Source organism: Haemaphysalis longicornis, unplaced genomic scaffold, assembly GCF_048455015.1.
Source record: "Haemaphysalis longicornis isolate Haplotype H1 unplaced genomic scaffold, Haemaphysalis longicornis Haplotype H1 scaffold_10, whole genome shotgun sequence".
Classification (NCBI taxonomy): Eukaryota; Metazoa; Arthropoda; class Arachnida; order Ixodida; family Ixodidae; genus Haemaphysalis; species Haemaphysalis longicornis.
Window position 1 is genome coordinate 116,319,730 of NW_027526204.1, and position 10,187 is coordinate 116,329,916.

The window sequence follows — 10,187 nt, forward strand, 5'->3', positions numbered from 1 at the left end:
TACATTTGAGGTTCTTTCTACAGTCGAAATGAGCGGGATGCGCTAGCAGAGCGATTCTGCTGTGCTGGTACTTTGCTTTCTTTGTTTTTGCTGGACACCTTAGACCACTCACATTCTAGCTGCTTCGGACGTTGGTCATCGTTGAGCCCCGGTGATTCTTGCGGCCGCTTTGCAGCTGCGGCAGCAGTTGTAGCTTGTGACGTGTTGGAGTCGTCACCGGCGTGAGCGGCCGCCGCTTGAGAACCGTCGCTCTGTTGCGTGACCGTCGATTTAGTCGCTCGTGGAGTAGCCTGGTCGTCGTCATCATTGGGGTCCAGCAGTTTTAAAAGCAGAGCATTTCTTTAACTCACGATGTCACCCGTTCTAGGCGTCCGTAGTAGTCCGCATCGCTCGCAGGTGCGCCCTCTCCCCCGCTCCTCCTCTCCCGCATCACGCTACCCTCCTCGCTCTCAACAATAGGTCCGCACCCCTCCCCCTACACTATATAAAAAAATTATACTTACCGGCGCCTGGTTTCGATCCCATGACCCTGCGGGCGGAACGCAAGGTACATGGTGCTCTACCCACTGCGCCACAAAGCCGACACAGAATGGAAGGCTACGAAGGCGCCTTATATCCTTGACTCATTAAAACTACGTCAAGAAGCTGCTGATACAACGCATTCACTACGTGTGGGCGGAACGCGAGGTACATGGTGCTCTTCCCACTGCGCCACAAAACCGACACAGAATGAAAGGCTACGAACGCGCCTTATATCCTTGACTCGTTCAAACTACGCCAAGAAGCTGCTGATACAACGCATTCACTACCACCAACTCCCCAAACACTAAACGTTAACGCAATACACCCGCCCCCTATGCGACGCATTTACTCGAGTCCCCCTCGCGGGGAGATGGGCCCTTTTGGGTGGAGTGGTTGCCTTGTTTTTCTTCCTCGGTGCCGTTGCCTTCGCCGTGACTCGCCTTGCTTGCTCTCGCTGCCTCGTTGGGGGCGACACCCTTGGTGTTTGGTGGGACGTCGAGGGGGGCGTTTCCGCCGGCCGCCTCGTACCCCTCCTTGGCGGGTGGCCTCGTCGGACCGGTAGGTGCCTTAGGCGCAAGCTCAGCCTCAGTGTCGTCCATGACTTCGGGGAGGACCTCAGCCTCCTCAGGATTGCTAGTCACATTAGCGTAGGTACGTACGCACTCTTCAGCCAGGTGGCCAAACGTTTTGCACTTTGAGCACCACGGGGTACGACAGTCCTTACGAATGTGCCCGGTACGTCGGCACTGAAGGCACTTAGGCGCCCTACCGGGCACGACGACAAGGATGGAACATCCGTAAAAACGGAGCATGTGTGGGAGGTCGTCCGCTGTCATGTCCTCACGGAGCATCATACGTACGAGCCGGGTAGTCGACTCGGCTGCTTCAAAACCGGCCGCAACCCAGGCGCCTTGTCGGATGTCTTTCACTTCGCCGAAGTCAGCGAACACTCTCGCTAAGGCAGCGTCAGCGACGTGGAAGGGCACCCAATGAACTTTCACTGTAACATCTTTTTTGTATCGGGTCGATGTCCGCGCAGTACCGCCCCTTTACTTGAAGTCCGCCTGAGTCCAGAAGTCGCTGACGAGCCTCGGGAGTCTTCAACTTAATGAGCCACACGTGACCCATTTGAAAAGGCCCGATACCGGCGATATCTACATCTGCGCTACAAATCGAGACGGGAGAATGTACTGCGAACGCGCCTAATGTCCTTCACTCATTCAAACTACGCCAAGAAGCTACTGACACAACGAAGGCACGCGAAGCTGAATGTCAGTGGAAACGACGAACTGAAAACTTTAAAGGAGGATGTCGAATTTCCCGTGGGAAAGCTATGGCGGGAAGCGCCATGCGCCTTGCAGCTCAACCAGAGAAGAGGACGAAGAGGGCGGGCAGCGGGGTAGAAGCGTGAGCACGCAATAAAGAAAGACGAGAACCAGGAGGTGTTCGATCAGGTAACGCGGGTGTCGGTCTTTTCGGTGTCTCTACATTTCTCTACATTTCTATACATTTCTCTGTCCCTACATGGGGGTTCACACTACGTTCCCATTCGTGCTCTGATAAATGAAGCAACATAACGGCAACACAATGGAACCTACACGGAACCCCCATGATGCTTCGCATCCTCCTCATGGTTCCCCACGGGATGATGGTGCAATTTTTATTCCTTTGTTCAATTTGTCACGTAGCATACGTGATTATCGCAGGTGAACAATGCATGCTAATATTTATTATCTCGAGATGGTTGAACGTTTTGGCTACGACCGGTGTAGAACAAGCAACTGTAATGCCTTTCACATAGCAACGACTTATTCCAGGTATTTAAATTAAGTTGCAAACTTGTGGTTTCGAATGCTGATTATAAAGCATGAGCGGGTCACGAAAACTGCTGAAACACAAAAACTTAGAAAGAGGATACATTCCGTGACGCATTTGGAATCACAGTTATGATATCTCTGCAAATGTGCGAACTAAAGATTAAGCAGTTCTGCTTGGCAAGGAGCAAGGCCGTGCAATGAGTGTACGCAAAATCCCTCGCATTTTTGCTTGGTTGCTTCCCCTCGAAGATTCGTCGGTCGCACTGAACCCCCACTTGAATTGATGCTATGCACGTGTCTATACCTAAAGTTACAAGGAGCACACATCACTAATTAATACATGCGTACCACGGGATATCTATTACAGAGGAACTAAGCTAGCATCCCCTTCAGTTCCTTCGAGCCAAAACATAACGCTCAGTAGTGGCACAAGGGCACTACAACGTGATTAACGAAGCACCAAGGGGGAAACACTTCGTAAGAATATATTTATTAATTAATACACACAGTTTGATTACTACGTCAAAGCGGCATGTCTGCAAAACCCACCTCACGACCCCTGACTAGGCATGGAACGAACACAGCATTGGTTGGAGAGAGATCTCAGAGTGATAAACAAAGGTGCCGAAGTATTATCACAAAGCCACGACGCGAAGACCCAAGGTGGTCGTATTGCATGGATGTGTGTGCTTTTCGGCAGGGCCTCGGCCCTAGAGAGCGAGACACGTCTGCCGTGGATGAGGGCGTCACCGGAAGCCGGCTTCCTGGTCCCGAACATATGACGCGAGGAACTCAGGCGTGCGGCCCCAGCCGAACTGGGTCCTGCCATGCCGGAAGCACGTCCTGGCATCACGTTAGGCCTCACCGCCGGTCAAAGGAAAAGACACAACCACACGCCTCAGTTAAGGGTCTCGGAACAGGGCATAAACAGCAGCCTCCAACCGCGTTGTAACATGGCACACACAAACCATCTTCACTCCATCACGCCCTTCTGGTGCAGGCCATGCTGCCCTGTGCACAAGCCTCTCTCGCGTTGCCCACCGTTTAACCCTTTTCTGTCTGCCGCGTCAGACGCCTGCAAAAATGAGTCTGTCCAAAATCACAAAAACCCCCCATGGGCTTTACAAAACATCACATTCTCCTTTACCCGTATGGGCTAGGATCAGACGAAGAGAACAAGAGCAGGTCTCCTGCCTATACACTGGGAACATTTGCATTTCGCCGCCTTTCTTCTGCAAATGGGCGTCCCCGGTAAAACACGCACGGCTTCACGCTTCGGAGGTCCTGAGACAGACGAGTAGTGCTGTCAACACCGACAACACACTCAGGACTGGAAGGGGATATCTGCACCGGCCACAACTCCGTTCTGAAAAATAGAAAAAAATGAGGATATCATGTTCAGATAAGCATTAACCACCTTACGCTGCTTCCGTAATAATACAGCAAGATCAGAAATCACACCGGCAAATAATTTATCTCGGGAAAACTAGCTCCGATAGAGTACCTCTCTCTTTTGTGATGTACATCGATAATATGGCAGTATAATCACGCGGAAGATCTTGCGTGGATATTGCGTTTGTATGTTCATCATGTCTTGAAAGTGTACACCAACATTGGGAAATGGCCACGTCTGGAAAATCAGCAGGCGGAAAGACAGCATCATTGCAGAGGTTCTTCGTCGTTCGTAGCGACCTTAACATGATGGGCCATAACCGCTAAATATAGTTGCGTCATGTTCTGGAGTACGTTTTTTGGTACACTTTTGAGAAATTATATAGAGAGCTTAAAATTTACAGCAAAGCAGCTGTCGTTGGGAATCATCCGGCGAGCGCTTTTCCTATCTACTTTGCCCTCAATCGTCTGTTATCCAGTGAATCTACGCTGCAGTAACCAGGAAAAGAGGGCTAGTTGGTAAACATTCACCTTCACGGCAAAAAAAGAAGGAAGACACAGGAAAGGAAAACAAAGAATCAGCGCTTGTCTTCAGTTTTACTTCCTCTGTGCCCTGTCCTTTTTTACACCGCTTAAATTCGACACGGCCAGTTGTAGCTCAAAAGACCCCACTGAAAAAAAAAACCTGTACTACCGCGGCGAAGAAGCCCTCCTGAATTACTGTTCAAGCCAAGGTTTCTGTCCGGCGTAAAGAAAAAAACAATTCAACAATTCCAGCAAAAGAATCAAACTGAAACAGCCGAAGCAACGAAAACGTTACCCGGCTGCCATTCTGGTCTATCCAAAGTGGATGTCTAGCGAGGTAGTATTAGTAGCACAAAACTTGTACTAAGGCGTTAGGTAACTTTTATTCCTTAGCCGGCGAATCCAAGCGATGACAGAACTTGCTGGACGTCCAGGTGGTCCCTGGTGACCAGGTTCTCCCAACCTCATATAGGGTATGGTTGTGGCAAAATGACTAAACTTGATGATGAGGGTATTAAATCGTTTTATTGCTTAGGAGTAAATTCAATATGCACCTTTTGGTGGCAGCTGCGGTAGACCATAATTGGTTTCCCGACAACTTCCTGCTGAGAATTTCTCTTGCAGTAACCTTCTTGAGCAGAATCGTTCTTGTTCTCTTGGAAACGAAGCTAATTAGTTTTTGGAAAGCGCCACCGCTTGGTGTATTGCCATTCCTTTTTTTGTTTTCCGCTGTTTCTATTCGCAATGCTCATCGTAAGTCGCAACATAGCATGGCCTATACTTTTAGCCTAACCTTGCATGGCCTACCCTTAGTAGGCGTCTACAAATGCGGTACTCGGTGGGTACCCGTAAAAAGCATTCAGAAAACGCGTAATCCTCCAGGCCTGTTAAATTCCCATTTACTGAACTAGCGCGGCGTGCATCCGACGATGTAAAATAAAAGAATCACTCGGTGCACGCTCACCTTTCACCGGCTGTGGTACGTTCCATAGCGTGCGTATGAAAAAAAGTTGCAGAGTAACCCAAAGTATATTCTGATGATCAAGACTCCACATAGCCACTCCAATGACAGTCCGGAATTTCCAACCTAGCGTTCTGAGCAAGTGTGGCTTTCTAGTGATTGTTAACTACCTTTTTGTACGTTCTCGACATGTGAAGTACCCCGGCATTCAGGAAATGTCTGATAATCGTCACGTAAATGTGCTTCAAAAAATACTTAACTCAAATAACTGTATAGATATAATTTCCTGTCACACTACACTTAAAACGTTTTGCAAACCGTCAACGAGCAATAAATGTCTGAATTTTAGCACGCAATTCCGGTGCGAAGGTGCATTACCCTTAAAACCGACATTTAATTGAGACTTGAGTGCAGAAGCCAGCACTTCGTATTTGCACCCGGATGAATAAGGGTCAAAAGCTGCACTTACGTCGATCAGTGTCAAGTCTGGTCGAGGGCATTAAGTCTTCAAACTGGACTGGAGGAGTCTTCAAACCTCCATTTTTGGTGCTGAAGGCTGTCAACGCGGGGTGCTTGCTGGTTTGAAAGATGGGGCTCTGAGATGGCACTGTAAAAGTCATCTTTTTAAAATGCTTGAGACATGTTTTAGGTTTTGAAATGTTCGAAGTATGCTTTGAAGTACACTATCTTTCTAAAAAAAGAACAGCGCGTAGATGTAACCCGTAGACAGCCGAAAATGCTTGTGATCATTCTCGAAAGAATGAAATGAAGACCTATTGAATTAAATAGAATTTTTCGAATACCTTTTTTATTTTTGATTTTGTCTAACCTCCATTTGTCACCTTTTGAAGGCGTTGTTTTCTTTGCTTCAGAAAAAAAAACAATTCTACCTATATTAATAATTAAAATACACTGGCACTGTCTCTTGTGTACTCATAACTGCGTTATTTTGCCTGAATTTTTCTTTGCACTGAATTACTTTGCAGGTGTCCCCTATGATAGCAGTTCTAGCAGTTTTTGAACGGTTTTGTCTATACTATATTTCGTGCCCAAATATTCTGGTTTTTTTTTTCGTCGAGGAGTTAAATCGATTGGCAGACGGACAGCCGTATCGTAATTTTGGCGCTTAGGTAGCCCAATAAAGACTATCGCATACAAAACACGTCTGTAATGCTGTCAGACTGTTCCGCTTGAGCTTGACGTACAGCTTATCAGGTTGCCCAACAACGTGAAAGAAAACCTGAATAACAAGCAAAAAGACATAGCAGAGAGGATTCTTGGAACAACACAGGCTCGGGAGGTATGAGCCATTTTATATAGAACTGCCAATGAGCAGCAATGCATGCTTTTAAGTAAAAATGCAGTCCTGACTAGAAGTCTAAAATTTGGCAAGCAAACATGTTTGTAATCGCGTGAGTTTTTATGTCCTTGAACTCGGAGCTCTTGTTTTAGTGGAAATTGAAAATAACTTTTGTCACTGACTCTTTCGCAACCTTCAGAAATCTTTAAGGCAAAAAAAACTACCGTATCTCTCGTGACTCTCCTACCACTGACGGAAGCTCGTGTATTACTTAAGTTTACCGGTGCGAGCTTCGAGTTTTTATGCAATGGACCAAAATTACGCTACCTTAAGTTTGCAGAACACTATTGCAAAATGTATTTTACGCCAAGAGTGCATGATTGAATGCACGCGACATTTAGAAATTAACCAAAGTTCTGCATCGGCTTGTTGCCGATGAAGTCGGAAAAACACTTACGCAGTGGTTTTTGGGTGTCCGTTGAGGCAGTTACAAAGCTGGCAGATCCAATGTTAACACTGTCTTTTTCCATCTTGGAAGCCTCGACGGTGTAGGTCGAGTTGGGCTCACGGTCCGTGAATTGTTGCTCCCCTGAAGTGTTGCTCCCCTGCACAATTTTAATCCTTGGCCTAGATGGTGCATCTGCAAATGAAATCGTTGTAATGTTTTAAACACCAAGATGGCGTGATGAACGAGCTTTACTGCAACAAAAAATGCCCAAACAGAAAAAGTCAATTTTCATATGGAATGAATTCAGAGGCGTTAACTCCTTCAGAGGTGTTAACTCCAACTTCTTATATTAGTTTTTAGGGCGTGCATAGTTATCTACACTGCTTGTTTCATTATTAATTCCAACAAGCCTCGCCCTTGTGAGTGGTGAGAGTCTTTTTATAAAGCAGTTGGAAGTACGTACGTACAACTAAGATGAAGAGATTGACGACTCAAAATGGCGAATAAGGGAGAGGAAATAAACAGGAGGGACTGCGTCCATGCCATTTCTGACGTCCGTGTTTTTCAGTGAATTTATAGTTTGAAGTTCTTCGAACAAGCTGGAATTTCCTCTGCCTGTCGCAATGTCAGCATGGGACTCAAAAGAGTGCGATAGGACCAAGCGCAATAATACGTTAGTAACACTGACAATTGCCGTCGTAAATTTTGTGTTTGCTGAGCCAGGATGCAACCATTCTGCATGACCCGACGGTACCGCTCAGACGCATAATTAGTGGCTGTACCCTTAGAAGATAATCATGAAGTAAATTACGCCTGCCGCAACGCTGACTGCCACATAAAATTAGCATATTCGGAAGTTCGGCACCTATGACATCTCCTCTAAATTTTCTGTTGAGCAATGACTCGTTTCAGTGTAAAGTAGCTTTACGAAAAATTTGCTCCACACCCACTGCAGCATAACTAATTAGCCATCAATTAATGACATCACCGAATAAGCACGATTGCTTGAAATGGTACTTTAGTTTTAACGTCCTCAGTGCTGAACTTCAGGGAGATGGTTCAACGGAGCCTTCCCAACTTCCTTGCCACCAACAACATCCATGCCGGGAAAACGCATTCGTGCAATGTGTTCTGCTATCATTAGAAAATTGCAGACAAACTGCGACACCGACGGGCATAATGCTGAATTTAGGATGCCGATCTTAGTAGGGAAACCTGCTTAGAGATTTATCTGGCAATGTCCTGACCGGATGTTAACCTACGAAGTTGGTAGCGACCTTTTTGTAGAGGAGATTGGACGCTCTTTTCTTGGCACAGAGTTTGAGCGCAGATAATATACACAAAATCTCCAAGGGCTGTAATATATCTTAAGTCAAGAAACCGTCGCTCTATATTATGATGGGTGAATTTTACGCGAAGGTAATATGCACAAGCCTGAATTATACTTAACCTTAATTAATGCGAACAGTACTCCCTTTGATGGCACCGTTTAATACCTGCTTTTCTTGAAGCGATTCAAATTATTCACAAGGAGTTCGCGTTACGGGAAAATATGCGCCTGTGCAAAGTAGGGTTGTTGAATTCGGTTTTCTTCTCAGTGGCCTTCATGAGTGCTTTTTAGGGGTTAGTGTTACTAGCCTGATGTTTAACTTGTAGCACCAGTTCTTTGCTGCATAAACTGTCTTCGCAATGAGTGTTTGGTCCTATGCAATGTAGCAAGGGGATGTATCTTAATTTAATAATATGGAATACCCGTATAAATAAGAATCAGGGCCGTCTGCTGATGACAACACTTCAAAAGCATTGACGTGTCAATTGAATTTCAAACATTTAGCGTGAGGAAATGCATTTTGTCTCTAAAATTTGTAGTAAGAGATTCGGATTGGCACGTACGTACACGCAAAAATTTGTAAAAATCTTAAAGGAATGCTTAGACAATTTTGCAAAATGAAAATTAGTTATTCTCTAGTCATGTAAAAAATACAGTGGGAGCTACTCGTCTTACTTGCGAAGTTGTTTCTTCAAGTACACTTTTCCCCTTTACTATTAGTCCTACAGTTTCTACTGCATTCCCCCTGTGCTCAGCTCCATAATAAAACAAGGTGATTATTGAGGCGGGAAAATCAGTTTTTAGGGAGCGCCGCTGTATATCTGTGTAGAGAGAACGCCTTAGTGAAAAAAAAAACATATATTTACTGTTGTCTTAATATATTACAGGTGTACCGGTTCCCTTGCCAGAACAAATAACAAAAAACCTTCATTTACTCCGAATCGAAAGCCTGATTTCTAAAAGGGCAAAAGGTATTGATGCAATGATAAGCATTTTCTGCTGCTTCAATAGACAAGCCTCCCCCCAACGTCCCCTGTAAACGGCTTGAAAATGCGTAATATTCTGTTTTCTTGCAGCCTTGAAGGGACAGACAATCGGTTTTGAGGAAATGCATGTCCTCTAGCTTATATGAAAGCCAGAGTTTTATTTATTGGGGTGGTCACAAGGAATTAAATAAAATTAGTGGCAATACCTTAAATGTTGCACATAAATTTTGAAGTCCTAAAGGTGGACCGTAGAGTGTCTAAACAGGGCACTACCGTACTTCTTATACAAACACCTCCATAGCGTTCAAAGTGTGAGTTCCAAGCCGCATAAACGAATAAGAATGGTACATTTGATTATTTTTTTAGCTGGGGACGTGTTTTTGAATGCCCCTTTTCATCTTACCCACAGTTAAAACTATATTGCGGCGCATCTGACTGTCTTGGTTACGAGCATTCGTTTTGGCAGCATACACAAGGCTAGTCGATCTAAAACTTTCTCTTTCAAACGTACTAGAGCACTATTAGAAAAACCGTTCCCCCCTGTCCCCCCCCCCCCCGTTCCATAGCGTCGCACCCTCTGTGTTTTTTGCGTACGTATTTCAACCATAGCGCCTCTTATACGCTCGCTGAGCAGATGTTATACACGAACGAAAACGTGTTATGTTCATCTCACCTCCTAAAATTCCAAAATTCCACAGCATGCCCCACGAAGTGTGCGAATTTGGTCGAAAAATAGTTGGGTGTGGACAAGTTGGACAAGCAATTACAATTACTTAGGGGTGGAGCCCTTTTCACTTTCTCACCTGCGGTTATCACCTCCAGTTCTGTCTGAGCGTCACACGTCTCATCGTCGACACAAGCAGCCATCTGCAGCAAGTACTTCCTGCCAGGATCCAATCTTCTCAG

General features: G+C 45.7%; 1 long non-coding RNA gene across 1 annotated transcript; it reads right to left on the reverse strand.

Moving 5' to 3' along the window:
* Positions 1-3,334: 3,334 nt before the first annotated feature.
* On the reverse strand, positions 3,335-7,106 carry LOC144157915 (uncharacterized). The gene is made up of 3 exons (XR_013319904.1): positions 6,975-7,106; positions 5,687-5,824; positions 3,335-3,705 (listed from the first exon to the last, which is right to left on the reverse strand). It is a non-coding gene; the product is annotated as an uncharacterized LOC144157915 (long non-coding RNA).
* Between the last annotated feature and the right edge of the window lie 3,081 nt (positions 7,107-10,187).